This window comes from Diadema antillarum, unplaced genomic scaffold (assembly GCF_040938485.1).
Source record: "Diadema antillarum isolate AM-2024a unplaced genomic scaffold, OU_Dant_1.0 seq00000277_RagTag, whole genome shotgun sequence".
NCBI lineage: Eukaryota > Metazoa > Echinodermata > Echinoidea > Diadematoida > Diadematidae > Diadema > Diadema antillarum.
The window spans coordinates 1-24,054 of record NW_027271308.1 but is presented as its reverse complement, the minus strand read 5'-3'; the positions used below and the strand labels follow the sequence as shown (position 1 = coordinate 24,054).

At 39.2% G+C, this 24,054-nt stretch overlaps 1 long non-coding RNA gene across 1 annotated transcript; it reads right to left on the bottom strand.

The window, feature by feature from the left end:
• Nucleotides 1–2,990: 2,990 nt before the first annotated feature.
• On the bottom strand, nt 2,991–6,985 carry LOC139729963 (uncharacterized). Its single transcript, XR_011710895.1, has 3 exons — nt 6,661–6,985; nt 3,599–3,766; nt 2,991–3,099 (listed from the first exon to the last, which is right to left on the bottom strand). It is a non-coding gene; the product is annotated as an uncharacterized lncRNA (long non-coding RNA).
• Nucleotides 6,986–24,054: the final 17,069 nt, after the last annotated feature.

Below are 24,054 nucleotides of genomic sequence, written 5' to 3'. Positions count from 1 at the left end.
CGAAGATTTAGGAGTGATCCCTGAGGTCACTCCAAAATTAGTGAAAATGAACATTTTCATTCTTAATTCACTTCAATTTCACTCGAAACTAGCTATTTCCTGTTATTCACTCCTTCAAGAGTGAACATTTTCACTCTTCTTTTTTTTTAGAGAGTAAGCCAGACGTGATTTTGAAAAAAGGACTTTTTCCACAAATTGCAAATAGTATATTGATAATATCTGCTGTATATTATCAGAACTTCGAGTAGAATATTAGCAGATCTTTTATGAGAGGAAAAAACAAGACTTAGACAGCATTTAATGGAGAAGGTCTGGCACGAGGACTTGTAAAAGGTTTACATTAAAGTCACCCATCTGTGATGACACGTATTTCATTCTCGTGGTGTTTATCGAATAAATAATATTTCATGAATTCAGTGGAGTTTGAATTTGGTGGTAGGTATATTCCACCTGCAATTATACTATTTTCTATTATGGACCTTAATTTCGATAGAGAATACTCTCAAAAACTTCTGACATTAAAATGAATCTACCTAGAAGATCCATATTCAAAGTGAGTGACATGAAGCTCAACAAACCACCTTTCTTACAGGTACTGTTATTAATAAAAGATAGAGTGTGAAACCATCAGTGGTAAATAGGAAAGATATTGATGTTTCCCTTTACTATAGGTTCACTGATCACGATAACTCGACTGACAAAATTTATTCTATTTACATGTTGATAAAGTGTAAAATGTAAACATGATTTACATAATTATTGATTAAAAATTGATTGGCATAATGTGATGAATTGTTGTGGTTTTTTGTAATCAACATAATGCTGCTGCATTAGTGCCATGGACATCTCGACAAGTTATCTCGACATAAACTTCTCTTTTTTAAGCCGTGGTCACAACTCGCCGTACTTGCAAGTGCGTGCTGTCTACTTGCAAAAACGTTGGCAAAATTTGGGGATCCGTACGTAGTAAGTACTGCCTCAGTACAGATTTTGGAGCACGCAGACACGCCGTAGCACTTCTAGGACACGAGGAACTTTCGCTGCGTTCGGGCTACGGATTCACCCTAAGTGTGGGCAACGTACATGCCCTCTACAGCGAACGTGCGTACAACGCACTGACTTCGTGCGTCTTTTAAAAGTTTCCCACCGTCACGTGCTCAACGGACGGCGCACGTAGCACGTACGTGTTGAGCACGTAATAAGTGCGCAGCCCTTGCTTATTCGACACTTCCCTGAGTTCAACTGTTCAATAGAGCACGCAGACCGCACCGAACGTGCCGAATAAGCACTTGCTCCGCACTTAAAACGCAAGTTGTGCGCAGTGATTTCTGCAATGTACACGAGCCGAGCCGACGGACGAGTACCATCATTCCGTCTCCAAGATGTCCTGATGTTGGCAATTATATATTCATACCGTTCTATTTCACCTACCGGGCAGAAATGCACTGTAAGGATTATGGGATCGAAAAAATCGCATACACAGAAAAATGATTGTTATATCACTAGAAAGGGCTTTTAAAACTCTTTCGAATTGTGTCACAAACCAAAATGTCATGCTACAGGACCCTTCTGCTTGGTAGGCGATGAGTAATGACCATGGTTATTAAATAAATAAATAAATAAATATATATATATATATATATATATATATATATACATGTATAATCATATATATGTACTTGTATCATATTTTGCGGCACATATAAGACACAGTGAAAAACTGCTTGAAGAAGCAAAGCATAATATAGAAATCTTGAGCTCTGAGTGGTCAGTACATGAAGTGACCAGGTTTTTGGAGTTTTTAAAAAAAATTACATTTAAGAGCTGCACAAGGGTGGTCAAAAGGCACTGACCATCATTGTGTATGCAGAACAGTGATAAAGTCAGCACCATTCTCTGAAATTGAGAATGTGTATATTTTGAAATTAAGCAAGGAAGAAATTTCTATGACAGTATTACCTTATATAGGGCCTTAATTGCAAACGTGACACTCAGATAAAACTGCAATACCATAGGCCTACATTCATTGTTCTAGTAATATGCTGATAAATGTAGCTCAAAAATGCCTCCATGGCTGAAATGCCACCACCTCTGAAACTGGGTAGAAAGATGGCAGACTTCATAACAGCAAATCATATGCATCTCACCTCCAGTGCCAATGCGTTAGGATGTTTCAACCAAAATAATGTTATACAATGTCATTGTATACCTGATATTGACAGTAGCCTATTAGCCTACATCAGGTATACAATGCCGTTTTATACGTGATGTAACATATGTCCTATACCTGATATAGCCTATTAACCCTTTCTCTGTCAGTGAGTAAAATATGCACACATTTCACGTACACTTGTATTTCATTTAGTTCATTTATTTCAATCTCATTTTCTTTCAAAATTATATAAAAACCTATAGACATGAAATGAATATGACACACTGAAGGTTAAACTACCATTTACACGTATGGAGAAGACGTATGACTATACATCTGAATAACCTCGGATGGTTGTCCTATAATTAGGCTACCCCTAGCATCTGACGGGGGAAAAAAATCATCGCACTTGCACGCACTTACAATATGCGACAGAGTAGGGATACCGTACGTGAGCAGCACGTGTAATTACAGCCTCCGCAAGAGAACGTGGCAATCGCACGCAGATTGTAACTTGTAAGCACGTACAACTCACTTATACCACGTGCACAACGTACGATGCTCGTAACCCCTCATGGCGAGGCGTGGCGTGCGGGCCACGTACTTACACCCTGCGCAACCGTGCGAGTGTCGTGCGTTGACGTACTTCCTCCCTGCGCTAGTCACTTCCTCCCCACGTTTTTAGAAAAAAAACCGTGAATGCCGTGGCCTCCGCCAAGAACGTACGGACTAAAAGAACGCACGGCAAGTTGTGACCAGGGCTTTATACATAGCTGCCTTACCGACTTGAGCAAATAAGTCTTGCACAGAACCATAGCAACAGCAATCAAAATCGTATATTCCTTGATTATCGATGATTTCAATAGACTCTGTCAGTTTGAATTGACCTGGCGCATGGCCACCATGGTCTGTCATCGCTGTCTCATCCGCTACCTTGTCATAATTCCCTGCCAACAAAGAAGTAGAAAGTTCCTTTCTTTCATTTCAAAAAGAGTCACATCACACTTCATTAAAGATAATGGAAATGCATGTATCTCTAATATGCTTTCATCGCGTAGGATTGAGGTTTGTCCAGCTAGGGCCCCATCTTATGACACAGAGATATTAGGGCCTTCACGCCAAGATTTTTTCTTTGTCTTTATATGTCTTTAAAAACAAAAAAGGCAGAACAAACGGTTGTCGTTGTTGGCCATTGCAAAGGCCTATCAGATCTGAAATGATTCCAGGTACTTTTAACAAGAACTTGGTTTTGCAAGTTTACGAGTCCACGTAATGAGTAAGGTTGTCTTCCATTAGCTTCATGCTGTCAACCATCGACATTTTCGTGGATACACATACACACACACACACACACACACACACACACACGAACAAACATAAAGGCATATATCCAGCATCTATTCTATATTTATTAAAATCTTGAAAAATCGAAGGAGGATTAGAAACCTGTGATGGCAAACTTCAGAGAGTTTATGAAGGCTGACTTGCCCGCAGCGACCGAACCAAAGACACCCAGAGTAATGACGTCAGCAGGTAAGCGGTAGCTAGTCAGTGAGCCTACTTTGTATTCAGCGATCTTTCTTCTTTTCTTTAAAAGTTCGTCAACCCAAGGATCTGACAAATGAAGAGAGGAAGAAAATATACAAACTTGAAGTGAACTGCATGATTTGCTGCTGGTTGAAGGAAGATGGAAGCTTTAAATCAATTGCAATTCACTTCGAAATACAATACTTATACTTCAACAGGTCAGGAAGAGCTAAGTAGCTGACTTGACATTTCAGAATTCGCTTTGTTTTTTTTTTCTTTGATATTTTACTTCTATATAGGTATGTTTTGAAACGGAGCAAAATTAATCATTATGTAGATGTGATGGCCCCTAGAAATATGCATTTTCTGCACATGAAATCACATACAGCCTACTTGGGAGAATTTGCTTGCAGTTGGCCTTCACGGTGCTCAATAAAGAGAATACCCACGGTATAGTCTACACAAACATAATAGTTAGAATTGTACAAAGTCTATGGAAATGTCAAATTCTCTAAAAGCAGCGTTAAGCCGTGGTCAATGTGCATCTATATACCGTACATTATTGACGAACTTGCACAATAATCTAAATCCGTTAACTGTTTATGCGTCACATTGTACCCCTTAGTGTGGCATATTATTCTGAGACTGCAATGTCTAAAGGTATATGCTGTTAGGAAACATTGTTTTCCAGATTCATGTAACTTTCTGAAGATTTGTGCTGCCCTGGACATGCAATGAGTAAATTTGCAGAGAAAACGGCAAGATTTGCTCTGACGTATGACAAATGACAAATCTACGATTATTTTTCTTTCACCAATGACCAGTAGGTGTGGTAGGTAGTTGTCAAAGCATGACTTTCGTCCACAAAAACAATGACAGAAAAATGAGAATTTACTCTCAAATCCAAAAGGGAACGTAGCGAGATGTTCAATCACGACATAATGCAAGCTAGTGAATCGTGACTGAAGCTTCCAATGTACTGCCTCATTTGGCGATTTATCGATCGGTTTGGGCGGATTTGTGAGTTTGACCAAAACATGCGAACTTGGCACGGCGTCAATTGAGTCGAATGTGCGTACGTGGCACATCCAAAGGTTAACATACAAAAATGAAATTACGATTACAATTAATGCAAAAAGAGAGACAGTAGGGGCTTGGAAATAACTTTCAGGGACTTAAAGCCCAAACAAAGTTCTGGTAAGCCTGCAAAAGTTGTCAAATTTCGCTCCCAAATGTGAACGTATGCTTAGGAAATGTGCAGGATAACGATGTTATTACAAGATATTCGATGGGTAACGACGAAAATGCGAAACATTAACCAAAAAGGTTCAGTCTCAGTACTTACCCGAACGGGGTCAGGCTAAACTCGGACTCGGGGATAACTCGGCTTCGCTTTGACGGCGGGATGAGTTGTAATGGTTGTCCCTCTGATTGTACAGTGTTGTCCTATGGAAGCGGCCTGCTACTAGCGCTTCGTGTTCTGGCTACTCGCAGTAATGGTCCGAGTTGTTACAACGCGCGCATCAAAAACCTCTTTTGCGCGCATGCAAAATTAGTGTGCGCCTATCAAGCACCTCTAAAACAATCAAAGGCGCTTGATAAACAACAACAAAAACTCCAAAGACCGCGCGTCTCAGCAACTGAGGACCGCGCGCTGTCATTTTTTTTTTTTTTTTTTTTTGTTGTTGTACAGGATTACGTTAGCACGCACTTTCCTGTCCATTCAGTTAGGCCTCATTTGGTATTATGCAGTGGCCAGTAGAATGTGGCGATCACGAACTGCGTGTGAATTGTCTGAAGTAGGGTCGAATTTTTCCCGAGACCGAGTTAGTCTGGAGCCTTCTGGAATAAAAGTCGGTTTTCCTACTAATATTATTTTTCTCAAAATACTCCAAACCGACTCATCATTCCGGCAAACCGCGTCAGCCAGGTAAGTTTCTTAGTGGACTCTTTCGATATATTGCAAGCAAAAATGAAATGGTGCTAGACGGGTTCTCAAGCACTTACCGAAACTTAGTTTTCACTTTAAAGCCTATTACACGATTACCAATTCAAACAATTATTTCTTCACATTTGTGACCGTGCATCACAAAACGAACAAAAAGTCGCACCCCTTGATTTTACGTGAGGACTTTAATAAAAAAGATGAAAAGGGTCGGTCAAGTCAAACTTAAGCTTTTCATATCTTCTGAAAGAGCTATTCATCTTCTACATTATACTCAAGTTTGGGGTCATAGAATGAATTGAAAAGTGTGTTTTTGGCAGCTTTTCTACAACCTTTTTTTGTACAGTAGTGTGATCAGGTATGTCTCATGTATGTCCCTTTTCAAACCCTTTGCTCACTTTTCACTTTCAACTCTAATAACTATTGAAATGATAATGTTCCTGCCTTGAAAATTGGCATTAATCACGGGCAAATGTGTTAATACAGCATGCTTGAATTCAGCTTAATCTGATAATCCCTTTATTGTTGTTGCTCTGGTGGTTAACATCCCGTTTTTTTGTCCCATTCATACCACAGCTAACACAGCTAGATAAAGATCAAGCGCTTGAATACACCCTGTACTTCAGAACCTTTTTTTTTTCTCAGTTCACACTTTTCAGACTGTGTGCTTTCTTTCCATTATTTAGATAGGTTAAGAGAGTCCATTTGATTTGAGTGAAATGAATACATCATTTTAAAGCTTACAGTCTGCTCTTTCAGAATAAGCCCTTGACTAAAAATTCTTGTCTGGCGACTTTTGTTGGTTTTGTAATGCAGGGTCACATTCAATTTAATTTCCCTCAAACGGTGTTTCTCCAAAATAAAAAAATTTTATGCTGGGGGTATTTCATGAAGCGTTTTGTTGGACATTTTTTTTTTCGGACAAATTTGTTCTCAGCCGATCAGATGAAAGGATTTGTTGAGCTTATAACAATTTGTCCAAAAAAAAAAATACTGTATGATAAAACGCTTCATGAAATGTCCTCGGTCTTCATACCCAGAACAGAGAGCTTTGTCGAACTCCTGGACTCGACACCATCCTCATTGGCAACAAGGCAGGTATAAGTCGCGGCGTCTGACTCTCTGACCATTCCGATGTTTAGAGCAAAACTCGAGTCCATGGTGATACGGTCGTCTCCGGCGAGATCAAACGACTCGTTCTGGTAATCCACCAAGACATCGGTACCTTTGTCATTCTGTCTAGTCCAGCTCACCCGGAGTGGTTTAAAGGTGACGTGACAGGGTATGATGGCCGTTTTTCCGATCAAAGTTTCCACATTGGGTATGGTGGCCGTTTTTCGGATCGAAGTTTCCACATGGCGTTTGGTGGCCGTTTTTCCGATCGAAGTTTCCACATGGCGTTTGGTGGCCGTTTTTCCGATCGAAGTTTTCACATGGCGTTTGGTGGCCGTTTTTCCGATCGAAGTTTCCGCAGGGCGTTTGGTGGCCGTTTTTCCGATCGAAGTTTTCACATGGCGTTTGGTGCCTGCCCATCGTGACAACGAAATAATGTAAGGCAACCATGTGGTTGATCATTTACCATTCTTCTCTTATTCTTACACACTTTAAGTGAACTGTGAGCGCCTATATTCAAGTTTGATGAAAAGTTATGTTTTTTATTACATAAACAACGCGTATAAAAAATAAATAAAGGTAACCCAACATTCGAAGGCCACTATTAATCGTCAGCTATGGAGAGCGCAGCTATGGAGATCCATACACATCGTAGATATCTTGCATTTAGTGTGTGTGACTACGTGCGTGCCGTAAATCTGTGCGTCGAGACTCGCGCAGAGTTTGATTAAGGTTTATCTAAAAAAAAAAAAATTGTCTTGAAATTGAACCCTAAACTACGCTTTTCCATATTTGATGATTTTGTCTGATTTTTTGGTGATTTTTCACATGCCTTTTGGTGATTTTGCTCTGTTGAGACCTGGCAACACTGAGGGATACATCGTAATTGTGCAACATTACACTGGGCTACAGGCACAGGTCGAGGATATCTTAATACCAGTGTTTTGTTTACAGTGTATCAATATTGGTGCTAGTTAACATGTATGAAACTCTCGACTTACCATCTGGAAAAAATCTGTCAGCTATGCCACCCAGCTCAGCATCCTCGAGTGCTTTTTTGAGATCTTCTCGCTGTCTCTTAAGATGAGTCTTATCTCTCCAACGAATGAGAAGTTTGCGTGTTCCGTCAAAACTCACTTCTCCAAAATGATGATTAGTTTTACGAAAAGCATCGATTTCAGCTGTGTTGAAACCGAGTTTTATCCCAAGAAGAGGTAGTCTGATATTGTCTCCGATCTCGTCGGCGAGTTTGTAAATCTTCTCGTCACCTACACCATCCATCTACAGAGGAGCTGGTAGCAAGACTGGATCTTCAACTGTAAGCAAAGACAACGTGGTCCTAATAAAACGTCGGACCCAGGACCCACCTTTTATTATAGGACCACTTTGATTTGCTTTCTACTGGAATATCTCAATGATTTTCATCGAATAATATACTTTTGTTTCCTCTTATAATTGTATGCTCTTTAAACTTTCATATAAGTGGTTTCTGATTATCTCACAGAAAGTTAAAATCTGAATCCCAATCTCAGCCAAAACTATACCATCCCATCTATTTATCGATGATTCAAATATTTTTGAGTGAATTGTAATTACCATATCAATATGGCTGTATTACGGACTATATGCTTCAAACTATTTTTGTCCTCGTTTTGGGCAAGGTTACAATATATTATATATCATCGTTTACCGGTTACAAATATCGAAATAATGCTATCTTGATACAACGCGTTATTAACAAAAGACTTTCAGGCAATAAATTGCAAACGACCTTGTGAATTTGAGCTATACGGCGTGCATACTTTTTCCAGCGTTTATTCAAACGGTCTATTTTTTTATTTTAGTGTGTTGTACGGTGGCTCCCTGTTATAAAATCAAGCATCTACCACGCCCAACATAATGCGTGAGAATCTCGAGTCTTTGCAGGTAACAACTGTTTTTTTTTTTAAAATGAGATAATGAGAACCCCCTTTGAGATATGAAAAAGCACATGCGTTGTAATTCCAAGAGGAAATTAAAGTTTATTCGATTACAGTTGGTTTTAAAATGGCTGAGAGATCCAAAACAAACCGATCCTTATAAAAGGTGGGACCCATACGCACCTCCTACTACTTCTTATTAGGATCGCTTTGTTTAACTTTCGATATCTCAGCCATATTTTGAAAACCAATTTTCATCAAATAAACTTTGAATTGGTCTTCGAATTCCAGACTCTTTCCACATTTCACAATTTTAACACCTCAATCCTCACCTCAACCAATACTATAATCACGATCCTTTTATTGTATTCCTTCCAAGAAAGATTGTCATCAAAAAAATGGTATACGCCCTATTTACATTTTGTTACGCTCCGTAATATTGTCAGTGTTATTGATGTTCATCCATCTCTGTTATCAGAACCAAAATGGCGTATAACTTTGCCCGTGCTCCAATTATCATGAAATTATTTATGTTTTGTTTTATTTTCTTCTTTTTTTTGGGGGGGGAGGTATATTGAAATATAAATGAATATTGAAAAAAAAAACACACTTAAGAAAGTTCGTCATGAATTGCTGACACTCGATAATTTGACATGTATGAAGCGAGGAAAGAGATAGATATTCCCCTTTGTCACACGAAACGCACAAGAAGCATACTGATTTGATTTGACAGTTCTCCCTCAAAAATGAAGGAGCTTGTAAGAATTGAAAGTAAACGATCTAGTTGCATGCTTTGATTGTATTTTTGGAATTTTTTTAAATAAAAAGAAAATGCTAAAGATTAATATCTATTAGCAATATGAATGCCCCAAATCGTGGAATCAGTCTGTGCGTCTTCGCGTTGTGTGAGGGGAGGACCGAAGTGGGAGGGCGTCAAGACGACGGAGCTTTCGCAATTTTAGAAGTGAAATTTAACGATCTGGCGCACACTATTGGTGGGATATTTGGAAAAGTTACAATCACTGTTGTTGTTTTTTTCTTTGTAAACCTTTTGAACAGGTTTGCAGATACAATCTCTATCCAAAGATGTTAACAAAATAAAGATCGAAGGGAATGGGGATGGTCCCTCCGCCCAGAAAAAAAAAACAGAAAAAAACAAAAACAAACTAAGGATACAGCGTCCTCCCCTCCCTGAATCGCCGCCTATTTTCATAATGTGTACGTTGTGTACGTTGATATTCCACTTTATTTCAATTTACTTCAGGCATTGTAATGTATCTTTACTGCAAGTATACAAGTACTGTTTTACTCTGTTTAAACTCACTTTGTTTGTTTGTTTTTTTATACGATTTTTATCACTGAAGAAAGAGTGATGTATGTTATGTTATTTTTTCTGTCGAAAAACGGAATAACCTTGAATTTGAATTTGAATTTGAATGTGTATGCACCTGTCACAATTTTGTCTGTATATTTAACGGGTAAACCCCTCCATTCCAACATCAACTCACACGTAATAAATAAAGCGTTCGATTCCTCAAAGCGAATCCAAACACAGCTCTAAACGAGATAGCTATATCATTTCTATTCTCGGACCATGAGCATTAGACCATACAGTGTATATAGAAACATAACATGAGGGCTATAGGGAGCAGGGAGCGGGGGTGGGGTAGAGACGAAGACGCCGATAAAATTTTGTCGATAGTCGATTCGCGCCAGCGTGCTTTTCCTTCGATCTGTGTTATACAATAATGAGCTTACTGCACTGTGTATCGTCTGAGTTATAACAGGGAGGTGAGACAAAAAGGAGTGGGCACTCTGCCCTGAGGGTTTTCCCTATCACTCAACACAGGATTACAAGGGATCAGTGCCCCAACGAACAAGTAAACGACCTCTTACGTAACGAGGTCAGTCTGATCGTTATCACTGCTGTTTGATGTTCGATCCTCGGGGCCGCGGTGATTTGGCCCTCTATCGTTAGGAGTATGGACAGGCCAGTTGACTTGTGTGTGTTCACAAGGACGTGTATGAGGGTTTTACATTCTTTATGCAGGCTCACACGGCATTTACTCTTGGGACCTGCTAGTCTAAGAATTCAGCTCACGATAGATACAAAAATTTTGAAAATCGGCCAAGAAGAAGTTGAGTTTTGACAATGTAACTGTTTAACAATAGCCATTGTTTTGTTCTTGTCTTAATCAAATTACGACGCAATGTCAAGTGTAAATCCTGACTAGTGCTGACGAAATTCACCTGTAGATCAGCAGATGTTGGGGTTTTTCTTTAGTCTGATGTATCACTTCATTGTTCGCTCGTGTTGGTTCTCTTGTCATATTTTTTGGGAAACTTGCGTACATCCACCAAGACATGTTTTTTTCTGGTCTCACTAACATATTTTTGTGAGCAATTTTAGTTCTCCAGGGGATGAAAACACTATTTGAATGTTTTTTTGTTGTATGCTGGGGATATATTGAGGCAGGAGGGCTCGAATCTACAACAGAGTGGTCATGATGGAGACTACTATAGGACCTAATCTTGGTGAAATAACTTGCCTCCTTGCCTGGTGTATGGTGAAAACATGTGAGAGTTCAGTGAGAGCAGGGAGGTGAGTTTCCTCTCACCTCCCTGGTGAGAGCTCACATGTCCTGTATCACTGTATGCCTGATAAGATATTCACTATGGTGCTTTTTTTGTCTGTCTCTCTGTTTTTGTTTTATTCTTATTTGAAAGCTGAATGGGTATTTTTATGATGGTTGTTGCAGTTGTGGTTGGTATTTTCTGTGCTAGCTTGGTATTGAAATTATTATTATCATCAGACATTATTAGGGCCTGTGTTCCACTACTCAGCTGTTCATGTTTCCTTCATATTCTTACAATCAGTATATTATTATTGGTGCTGCTAATCATTATTATTAAATGTTTTTAAGTCTGTGTTAATTTGTTTCCATTTCATGTAAAAGTTATTTCACCATAATAGCATGCAAAGTACATTTGTTCCCAAGAAATCTTATAGTACATGGACATGTAAATGCACATAAGTTATAACACCTTGAATACTAGCTGCAAAATTCAAAATGTGACCATGCAACCAGTTCACTGCACATCACAATGCACCAGTGTTGTTTGCAGGCACAGCAATGGGTAATGCACCAGCAATGCACCATACACCACCCACCAGTACCACGTGGAGTAACCCAGGTTCTGGCCAGGGAGGGGTGAGACCCACCAGCCTGTTGACAAGGATTGCGCATGTGCACTGTGCGGCCAAGCGGCAGTAATCTAGTTAGTGGAGTGGTCTCTTGGGGAGTGCGGCTCCGAGGATGGTTCAAAAGACACTAATCCAGTGCCCACTCCTTTTCCTCTCACCTCCCTGGTTATAAGGAGTGCCTACTACACTGTGTATCCTATGTGCTACAAGGTGTGCCTACCACACTTTTGTCTGTAACTTACTATTTTATATCTGATGAATATATATATCTCAAAATATGAATCTCCAGCATTTAAAATCAAATTATACAAGCGGAGACAAAGACTTACGTTCAAGTATATCCTGGTAGTACCAGTAAAACGTCAAACCTCTCCTTTCTTCTTGGTGCAAGGTGCGAAATACTCAGTAAACTTTTCGTCGAACACGACATAAAGCTGTTTTCATAATATCGCTGTAAGTCTATCATTTAGCATGTACTTGACTTTCAGTTTGAAGATTCTTGGTGATTTCTCTGGCAAAACTCACAGGAAATATTGGATGTGGTTGCTTCTGTCTCTTATACCGATCTCTTATACAATAGGTCTGTTGGTTTCCAAATACATGTGCTGAACAATCATGCCAACAGCGTCTGCAGTAGAACATGTAGACACGATTATACAAATCTGGACTTTGGACGTGTGTTTCGCGTCGTGCAGGTGTGGTCGGAACTATGCACAGTGGAAATCCCCGTGTTTGTGTTCATTGATTCTGAATGCGGAGATGTGGACCGTATTCATAAAAACGAGCATTATCCTTGTGCTAACCCATAGCTTGAATCAGTATGCACGAAAATTAGCAATTACTTGCAAGCCATTGATATTTTTTATGCGTACAACCCAATGACTGAGGCAGCCGACAAGTACAGTGTATCTTGTATACGGCGACACGTGTGTACTTAATATAAAACCTTATGCCCCAGTCACATAAACACGGATGATCGGATTTACACGGTGATCCGGGGAGATGGGATTTCGGGGACGTCCGGGGGGCTTACTTCGTTCCTTCGGGTGTTCGCGTTCGCGTCGGGTGGTCGCGTTACCCGACATTTCGTAGATTAGGTGCCCTAATATACGAAGGGTCGGGTAAGGAGGGGTAAATTAATTACAATTTAATACAGATAATCCTTGACATAAGGCTGATCGTTTAACGCGACTATACGTAAAAAAAGTGTCATTCAAGTGACGAAGTATCGGGTGAATCAGGGACGGCGAAATCAGTGAATAAATCAAAGCAAAAGACATCAAACAGGCCACAAAATAGCACGTAAAAATGGCAATAACAAATAAAAGAGTATAAAATATCCTCAGAAACATAGTTTTATGGCTAAATAAAACGTATAGCATTACAGGATGGAGAATATGAATATTTAAACTTCCGATCAAAACAGCAAATCAATAAGCGTTAACATGAAGAGTTTTATTGCAAAACGCGCTCACTCCATTCTTGTTAATTTGATTTATTTATTTATTTATTTATTTATTCATTTATTTATTGTCTACTCTGGAACTTCTTTGTACATCGGATATCACGGCAAAATAAACATTAAATACATCACAGGTACACCACAGATATATCACGGAATACGAATGAAACTAACTCATACTAACATATACAATATACAGCATATGCAGGGCTCGCTCCACACTAACTTTTATTTTTGCCGGCCCGATCGATTGAACTTTTCTTTTTTTGGTGGCTCGAAAGTAAAATCTGGTGGCCACAAAAAAAAAAACCCGAAATGTAATAGCAAATATCCGACATTTATTTTAGCATCGTATGGGGAAGAATATTAATGTATTCACTTCCGAATAAAACGTCAAAGGAAACATTCGACATTCATTTCAGCATCTTCCGGAGCCGAATATTATCCTTATTCATTTCCAAACGCAAAATCAAACATCCGACATTTATTTTAGTATCATACGGAGTGGAATATTACCGTTATTCTTTTCCAAAATTAAAAGCAAGCACCTGACATTTATTTTGGCATCTTACGGAGCCGATTGTTACCGCTGTCCATTTCCAAAAGTAAAAGGGAAACATCCGACTTTTTTTTGGTGGTCCGATCGGGTTATCAAAATCTTCATTTTTGAAATTTTGGTGGCCCGACGTGCTTTTTTCGGGCCACCGTGAATGTCGAGCCCTGGCACAATTATGTACCATAGCACCATAATACATTAACCCGATCCACATTTACAACTATACAAAAACTATTAATATATATCACTTTTATACAATTATTCAACACATAAATATATTCATTATACCATCGTTTCCTGCATCATCATTATATTCACCAAACAGTATATCACCTACACAACCCAATGTATGTTTTTTTTTCTAATTCACTCCAAAAGAAATGTTCCAATTATAGGCTTAGTTATACCGTTGCCGTGGCAGCGCCTTATAAAAACACAAAGTGTGTCTTACATAAATACACACAAAAATCATTGCACATTCCAAATTTAAAGTAATATTACTGAAATACTGTGGAAATATTCGCCCCACAAAATTTTAGGAAAATTAAATTACCATTGCGATGCTTTCTCCAACAAACGCACACGAGAATCATATCCTTCAAATCTACACACGTCTCAATTTCATCATATACACTAAATTTAGATTCACTTGCTTCAAACTTGTGAAAATAATCACTCAGAATCACCATATACCCCAAATTTCATCATAATTAATTCAGAACTGATGAATAAAACCCCAAAACATCGCGACGCAAACTTTGCGACGAACCGCCCGACCGCCCGACCAACCACTACACAAATTTAGGACTATATACCCTCTTATACACTTTGGGTATGCGGATGTATAGTACAAAATAGGTACACATAATAGTTTCACATTTCACTACATTTCCATGATATAAGAATTTTGAGTTTGCAGATTGATATTATGATAGAGAGGTGATACTAGAGGCAAAACTTGTTTGAAGTTGGGTCAAAATGACGCAAATTATATAAGATGCTACATCTTTGAAAAATGTCGTTTTTCCAATTATCTCTATTACATCTATGGTTTGATGCTTACATGCATGTCACATAAAAAATAAAGCAAATAATAAAAAAAAAACATTTCAGGGCCATTAACGGCCGTATTTACTTACTATATATTTTGATAATTAAGCACATTGCAGCCAAGAAACCCATGATTTCATCCTCTATTAGGTCCTATGGAACAGTAAAACACGCAAAAACTTGCAGACATGGTTGTCAGTGTACGCTTGCTATGGCAACCAGAGACATGGCTATAAATTGTGTTTGCAACATGGCTAAAATATTTGCAACAAAATCACGTACACGAATCTATGCTCATTCAATCCCAAAGTTTGCATTTTGCACAGTCTATAGGGTCAACAAAACGGGAACATGGTAAAGCAGAGAACATATGAACTGAACCAATTAATCAGAGTTCTGTGAGTCTACTTTGACCAACCAAACAAACTAATGCAGTTTTCGAATAATTCAGAAAGGGGTTAAAAAGTTTCACAATCTTATCAAATTTTGAAGGGATTCTTTCATGCACCGGTAACTAGATTCTGATCATATCTGAAAAGAATTCCATCTTTTCAGTCAAACAACGTAAGTATTCGCAGTGATCTGAAAGAATGTCTCCATTTAATGATACTATGTGGTTTTGTACAATAGAGGACATTTTTATCATGAAATAGGTCCTAGCCCCCCATTCCTTTCACCGCCATTGAGTTACACGTACAAGTGTACATAATTTGTATTTCGTCATAGTGCAGCCGGTGACTGCTATCAACCTCCATAGACTTTGCACATGGTAAAGACACACGCACCTAGAGGGGACCGATATCACGATTCAGCCCAATAAAGTCCATGGAGGTGGTATTAGCTAGCTGTCACCAGCAGTGAAGAAATGAGTGGAGACAGAAACCACGATAATGCCTATCACAATGTTGTCAAGATGTTCGGATAGAACAGGAAGGACCAGATCGTTGTAATCCACGAGTTGAGACAACTAAAACTTTCGCCGCACATACTGTACAATATGAATGCCGTCCATTGAAACCTGCATTATCACTTTATCGCAAGCGAGCGTATCGCTTTGCCATAGTTATGCACGGCGAGCATTATGTGCTGCTAGCCTTGTATACAAACGCTTGTGATAATTTTTTCAGAGTAAAAACATAAGAATACAATCGCGTAGTCGGAGATAAAACACGCGAACGTTCGTAAATTTGCACTGGCTTTTTCTCGAAGATTCGGGTAAGCTGTACCCGATACTTCGTAAATGATAGGGGTCTAATTCTCAAATGCTCCACCCGACCCTTCGTATATTAGGGCATATAATCTACGAAAGGTCGTGTATCGCGACCACCCGACCCGAACGCGATCACCCGATGAAACGAAGTAAGCCCGTCCGGGGAGATCCGGGATTTTGGTATGACTGTACACACGGTATCAACACGGCAGCTACACGGATAAGGCCGGAAGAGCGCGGCGGCTACACGGACAAACACGACATCTACACGGACAAACACGGCATCTACACGGATCAACACGGCAGCTACACGGCAGCCACACGGACCACCCCGGATTGCTCTGCCAACACGGCAATCCCCGTATGACGCCGGATGTTTTTGACCTCCAAAAAATGCCGTGTTGGCCTCCCGGCGTCAACACGGATCTCTCCCGGGATCAGGGGGGCATTTCATGAAGGAACTTGTCAGATAAAATGTCTGACAAGTCCATTATATCCGACAAGTTCAGAGAAATCTGCCAATCAGACTAAAGAATTTCTCAAAACTTGTCGGATATAATTGATTTGTCAGATATTTTATCCGACAAGTTCCTTCATGAAATGCTCCCCAGATCCGGGGTGGTCCGGGGTGATCCGGGATGCCTATGTGACTGGGGCATAAAGAAAGCACAATTTGCATGTTCCCTTGCCATGTCTTTTGTTAGTTACATTAATATCACAGAAACATGTAAGTTATGCTGAGTCAAGGGGAAGGTGCATTCCAGTGTTTTTTTGTTAAGGGACACCTACACATATCAGTACTTAGGCAATGATTGACAGATGAGGTCACAACATGGATGTTGGTTTACTAGTAGTTTGAAAGATTTTTGTGGGCGCATCCAAGTAATCTGAAGTATATACCGGGTGTCCCCAAAAAAGCGGAACGGTGGATTTTCAGTATACCTTGAGTTCTAAAAGTGATATATATTTTGACATCATTAGAAAGGGCATCTTCTGCAGAGGACAGTGACACCTAAATCATTAAATTTGGTTCGCCTTTTTCTACTGATAGATGTCAAAAAAAAGCACCCTAACTTTTATAAGTCAAGGTACTGAAGACCCATCGTTCCGCTTTCTTTTCTTTTTTTTTTCTTTTTTTTTTGGGGGGGGGACACCCGGTATAGAAGAAAATTAGTTAAGAATTTGTGGAATGTTTCTAGATCATCGCAAAAGTGATGTTGAGGGTACCATGAATTAATATACAAATAGTGAATGGTCACGAGTGCAATGGTACGAGATTTCGCACGAGGTGAAAGATAGAGGCGCTCTATTCAACGAGGCGAAGCCGAGTTGAATAGTGACCACAAGTGACCACAAGTGACAAGTGACCACAAGTGACCACAAGTGACCACAAGTGACCACACGATCCTCCTGCAAATGCACCCAATTTCTCGCAAGAATCAAAATTCAAAACTGGAGATACAACCACGAAAGGAACAATGGTGCATGGTGGAACCAAAAGGACCAATAATCAAAACGCATCAATGTGAAATTTGCTGGGAAAACACGGTCGTTGTAAATCGAGATCTGGATGTGACTGAAGTGCTCATCAGCTTAGTCCCATATGCTTCACTACGTTATGTTGCAGCAAAGCATCGACAAGAACACCCAGGGGTGAGTTTTCCCGTTGGCGAGGTGAGGTTGGCTTATTGTATGAGACTACCCGTACCATCTCATCTATCATCATTGATATTATCCCACTGTGAAATACCATGGCGAAATCAAAACGCAAACATTCTTTGAAAACTAACACTTTCTATGGAAAACCCGGAACTGAAGACTTCCGTTGTAAGCTCCCGAAACATATTACCAATGATAGCATATACACTGTGTTACATCATCTCCTGAAACATGACATTGGGGATGCAGCTCTGGAAGAGGAGCAGATAGAGTATCTAACTGGAGAACTGAAAATGATATATGCAAATCTAAACGTGGAAATAGCTAGACATTACAGCAGTATTGCCATCCAAAATGGCCGCCACCATTTCAGCAGGGTCACTTCCAATGGAATTCTTTTCGACAATACGCTATTAGATACATCCATTCAGGGCGACCCGTCAACCTCCCCAAATCGGATCAGCAATACTGTCACACCTGCTAGCCCTATTGTCATGTCTGACAGTCCCAACGCCCATGACAATGACCATAGCCCCGTGGATTCTTCAATGTGTCTCCAGAATTTATCACTCCAAGTCAAACACCTCTCGAAAGAAGTGAATGATCTTCGGGTGCTCGTCAATGCACTAACTCCACAAAACAATGAAAGTGACCGGGATGTAACCGAGAGAATCAATGGCCTTACTACTTCAACGGGGGAGCATCAAACATCTGCCCAATATCCTAGTGCTGACGAACAACTGAGAGCTTACCGTGACAAACACAAAGTACAACATGCCTCGCTAATCACACCCCAATCTGTGACTTCAGAAGGAACCTCTCTTCTAATCATTGGTGACTCAATGACAAAAAAGATAGTACCTTCGAGATTATCAAAGCGACGACGAGTTGCTAGCAAATCCCTCCCTGGTGCGCGGATAGAGGATGCATTTGAGGCAACATGTGCAGCGGCCAATCAACATCAGCCTGATGAAATACTCCTCCATCTGGGGACGAATAATCTACCCCATGACGATGACAACGAGGTGATTGTCAAATTAGCATCTCTGGCTGACCAGATAGTCGAGGAAACTAGTGCTTCTGCCATCACACTCTCATCGATCATACATCGCGCAAATGAAACAACAAAGGAATTCAGCAAAGTGGAAGATGTAAACAGAGGTCTCAAACTTCTAGCCAATAAGCACGGCTGGTCATTCATCGACAACAGCAACATCGACCCTCGCTCACACCTGTCGGTAGATGGCGTACATCTAAATGGCTTCGGCATTCGTGCTCTCGCTATAAACTACATAGCACACATTCGCGGAAACACAACGCGTATCACCGATGAGTCATCGCCGAGTTTTTGGCAGCACCATCATCAGAAATTCCGTCGGAGACCGAAAGGGAGGGTATTCCCTCGCGATTGGATGGACAGTCTGGAGACCGCCAAAAGGCTGCTGAACCCCAACCACTGAACTCTGATGGACAATTATATGAACACCTAGTAGATGGTCGCATTCCAAATACAGATTTGTGTGGGCTGAAAATACGTCACCCCAATGTCAACTCGCTCCCCAGTATAAGTCGTGAGATTAAAGCAAATCATTTGATTAGTACTCAACTGGAAAATTTTACCGGATTGAAAGTAGCACATATTAATGTCTGTAGCCTCCTGCCTAAAATAGATGAAATTCGGTATATTTTGATTACATTTAATTTTGATATTTTGTGCATTTCTGAAACGTGGCTCCATGAACAAATTGGAGATCATGAGATTCTGATAGAGGGTTATAATATCATAAGAAAGGATCGTGTATGTAAAAGAGGAGGAGGTGTTTGTTTATATGTGAGAAGTTCTTTAACTACAACTGATAAAAGTGATTTTATTGAGGAATATGATATTGAGTCAGTATTAATTGAACTGAAATGTAAGAAAATGAATTTATTGGTAAGTTGTATATACCGTCCCCCTAATGCTGGAAATGAGTTTTTTGAGATATGTACCAGTATGTTTGAGAAATTATTAATGGATAACAAGGAATTTATTATTCTGGGTGATTTTAATGTTGATTATAGTGGTGGAAATAACTCACCAATTCATGCATTAGAATGTCTTTTCTCTTTACATCAGCTTGTCCACAAGCCAACACGCGTTACCGCCTCCTCTTCTACGTGTATTGACCTTATACTTACTACAATACCCGAGAGCCATATTATAACTGATGTTGCACAGATCTCGTTAAGTGATCATTACATGATTTTCACGTGTGTTAAGTGTTCGGCTAGAAACTCAGGCCATAAATTGGCCCGTTTCAGAGATTACAGTGGATTTAACTGTGATAATTTTGTCAATGATATATGTAACTGTGATGTTTTGACAAATCATCAAGGTTTCTCATCTCAAATTATTTGTGATGATATTTGGCAAAATTGGATAAATGCATTTCTGAAAATATGTGATAAACATGCACCAATTAAACATATTCGAATAAAGAATAGATATAATCCATGGATAACATCAGAAATTATAGGTATGATGTATAAGAGAGATTACCTTAAACGCAAGGCTACATGTGCTACTTCTTTGAATGAATATCGGAAACAAAGAAACATTGTCACTGATGCAATTCGTAAATCAAAGAAAGTGTATTTAGCATCAGTTTCTGAAACGTATAAAAACAACCCTAAGAAACTTTGGAAGGAATTACATAGAGCCACGGGTAATTCGAAGTATCTTAATAGTGTTCATAATGAAATAAGTTCTGATAAATTGAATGATTTTTTTGTAAATGTTGGGCAGAAAATTTTTAATTCTTTTAATAATGCATCATTATGTTGGAAAAACCCGAAATGTCTTTACGAATTTAGATTCTCTGATATACAAGAGGATGATGTACTAAAGATTTTACGTGAACTGCCCAAAGACAGTAATTTAGATATTTTAGATATAGATAGTAAACTTTTGAATATTGCCGCATTATATATATCTAAAACTTTGACTGGTTTTTTCAATGGTTCGTTAAAGACTGGACTTGTATTTGAAGATTGGAAATTCTCCCGTGTCACCCCTATCTACAAAGGGAATGGAGATAAAGAAGTGTTGTCAAATTACAGACCGATTTCGGTTGTCTCTCACGTTGCAAAAATTCTTGAAAAATTTGTCCAAAAGCAGTTCATTTCTTATTTTCATCATGAATTGATTACTGTTGAACAGTCAGCATTTTTACAATATCATTCAACTGTTACGTGCTTGCACAGAGTAATTGATGACTGGCTTGAAGCTCTAAATGCCCGTGAAGTAGTGGCAGTGTGTTTCCTAGATATATCCAAATGTTTTGATGCAATTTCACATGAATTATTACTTTTGAAATTGCAATATCATGGAGTTTATGGCACTGAATTATGCTGGTTTGAGAGTTACCTGAAAGGAAGGAAACAAGCAGTATGTTTGAATGGAAAGCTATCAAAGCCAAACAAAGTAACAATAGGAATCCCTCAAGGTGGAGTTCTTGGACCCATACTCTTTTTGCTCTTTATCAATGATATCACTCAGAGTGTTAATTCAGGTATCTGTAATATATACGCTGATGACGTTGCAATCTACAGCTATGGGCAAAATGTGAATGATGTTGAAATAAAGCTTCAAGCCTGCATTGATGAAATATATAGCTGGTATAGAAATAACAAATTGAAAATTAATGCTGATAAAACAAATGTAATGGTTGTATCCTCACGTTTTAAACCTAATTTGAAGGATTTGAATGTCAATCTTAATGGAATCAGACTTAAACAAGTCGATTGTGTAAAATATTTGGGTGTTAACATAGACAGTCATTTGACTTGGGATAATCATGTAAAACAGCTGTGTAAAAGCTTAGCATATAAAGTGTTTTCTTTACGACGACTTAGTAGCACCCTTGACACTCGGTTACTTAACATCCTATACAAGTCTACCATTCAACCATGTTTTGACTATGCTTGCTCTGTGTGGGGAAACTGCTCCGCAAAAAATCGCGAATCTATACGACGCATTCAAAAAAGAGCTGCCCGTGTAGTTTCCAAACAATTTGGATATGGTGATATAAGCGTGACTGAATTGTTTAACCAATTGAAATGGCAGAGCCTAGAAACCCGACGTGACTTTTTTCTTTGTATGCTCATGTATCAATGCATTCACGGTACAGCACCAGTCAGGCTTTGCAATGAAGTAGAAATGTATTTTGATAGACATGGCCTAAACACAAGAAATGCAAATTCGTTAAATGTAGTATTACCGAAGCCAAACAATGAAATGTTTAAACAATCTTTCAGATACTCGGGCTCCATTGCCTGGAATTCTCTTCCCACTGAATTGCAAAATGCACCAACTCTTTTGACTTTTAAAAGGTTTTACAAACGTACATTTTTTAAGACATATATTGTGAAATAGCAGTTCTTAGTTATTCAATGCCTTGAAATCTATGTATACAGCCGTCACTACATTTTTATTTTGCCTAATGTCGTGTATTTGTATATCCAATGCTGATTGTAAACTTGTTTTTTCCTTTATTTGAATTTTGTGAGCTTTTCCTGCACGGGGATTCCTCGGATATTTCATTAAGTATGATTTTATATTTTCAATGATTGATTGATTAATTGTTATAATGGTTATTTTGAACTGCCGGGCTGTCACTTTTTACCGGTCACCTACCACACATTTTCATCTCTGTATTTCAGTAGGCCTATACATAGAAATGGAGGTTGTTGTATCGCATTTTTTTTTTTATTGACACGTTTATGTACATGTATAATGCCATCGCCAGTGTCGTATTAATGTACTGTATATTACGTTGTGTTTCTAGAATGTGTATTGTGTGTGTGCATTGTTTGTGTGAGTATTTGCCTGTGATATGTCATCTTGAGTTGTATCACTGCATGTGGTGCGAGTGTGTGCTCGAGTGAGTTTTGTGTGTGGTGTGTCTGTTAATGGTGTGCGTGTGTAATTGTGTGTGTGGGTGTATGTGTGTGTGTGCGCGTGTGTGTGTGCGCGTGTGTGTGTGTGCGCGTGTGTAAGTGAGTGTGCCGTGTGTGAACTGTAGGCTTGACCGAGTGTCTGGTGTTGTATAAATGGGGTTGCTGAAAACTGCGTGTTTCAGTCTTGTGTGTATTGATTCTGTTTGGTGTGAATAGTGGGCAGAATATACTCCAAAACTTAGCATTTTTCATATTTTTTTTAAACGAATTGTGCATTTGTATTCCAGTCCGGCAGTCCTTTTTGTTCTAAATTTGTTGAAAATGATTTTTTTTTCGCTTTTTGATGGTCTCTCTTTTATAGTATATACATGTATCCCCTGTGCAGGAAAATGCATTGTTTTTACACAGGACTTCGATGTAAAACAGCTTTTAGCTGATCGTTTTTATCCTGTATAAATATGTTTCAATAAATAAATAAATAAATCTTTCACCGAGTGCGAAATCTCGTTCCATTGCACGAGTAAAGACCATACACTATTTGATTTATACAACGTCCAAGTAGATCTTTTTGGTCTAAGTAGGCCTAGAAGTATATATATGTATGGAAAATATAACCATACTTACATGTGGATCCACTGCGATTCTCTTTCTGGCTTGTGCAATCAGTGTAGACACAGGTCACAGCTATACTAGCGCTCATACACGTACACTAGCACTACGTAGGAATACGTACGCGCATGCATGTACCGCACACGTACACTGCGCTAGCAGCATGCGATCCTCAATTTATGCATGGGCGTCACCAGGGGGGGGGGGGGGGGGGGGTGCGTTGGGTGCGAACGCACCCCCCTTCAGATCCTTGAAAAAAAAAAAAAAAAAAAACTTCAGTCTGCGAGCGACCTCAACGCCGGACGCTAAATAATTATTCTTTTCATTCTTTTTTTTTTTTTTTTTTTTGCACCAGGGACAAAAAAAAAAAAAAAAAAAAAAATCGTGGGCAAAAACAATTTGTACCCCTGGTTCTGGCAGCACTGATTTTATACATGTCTACTAGTATTCTATACAGTGTTTACTATTCATCGACCGTACTGTACATCCGTACGGTACGGAGCACGCACACGTTTGCATGTATGTGTGCTACTTACAAGTATGTAAGGTCTATGTACGTTACTTCGGACCAATCCATATTGCCAGCCCAAGTGCGAGCCTTAGCCTCATTAAAAAAAAGAAAAAAAAATGGAGGGGCAAGCACATCATTTTGCACACCCCCCCCCCCCTCCATAATTCCAGAGACGAGAAGATTTTCTTGTTTTTGAAA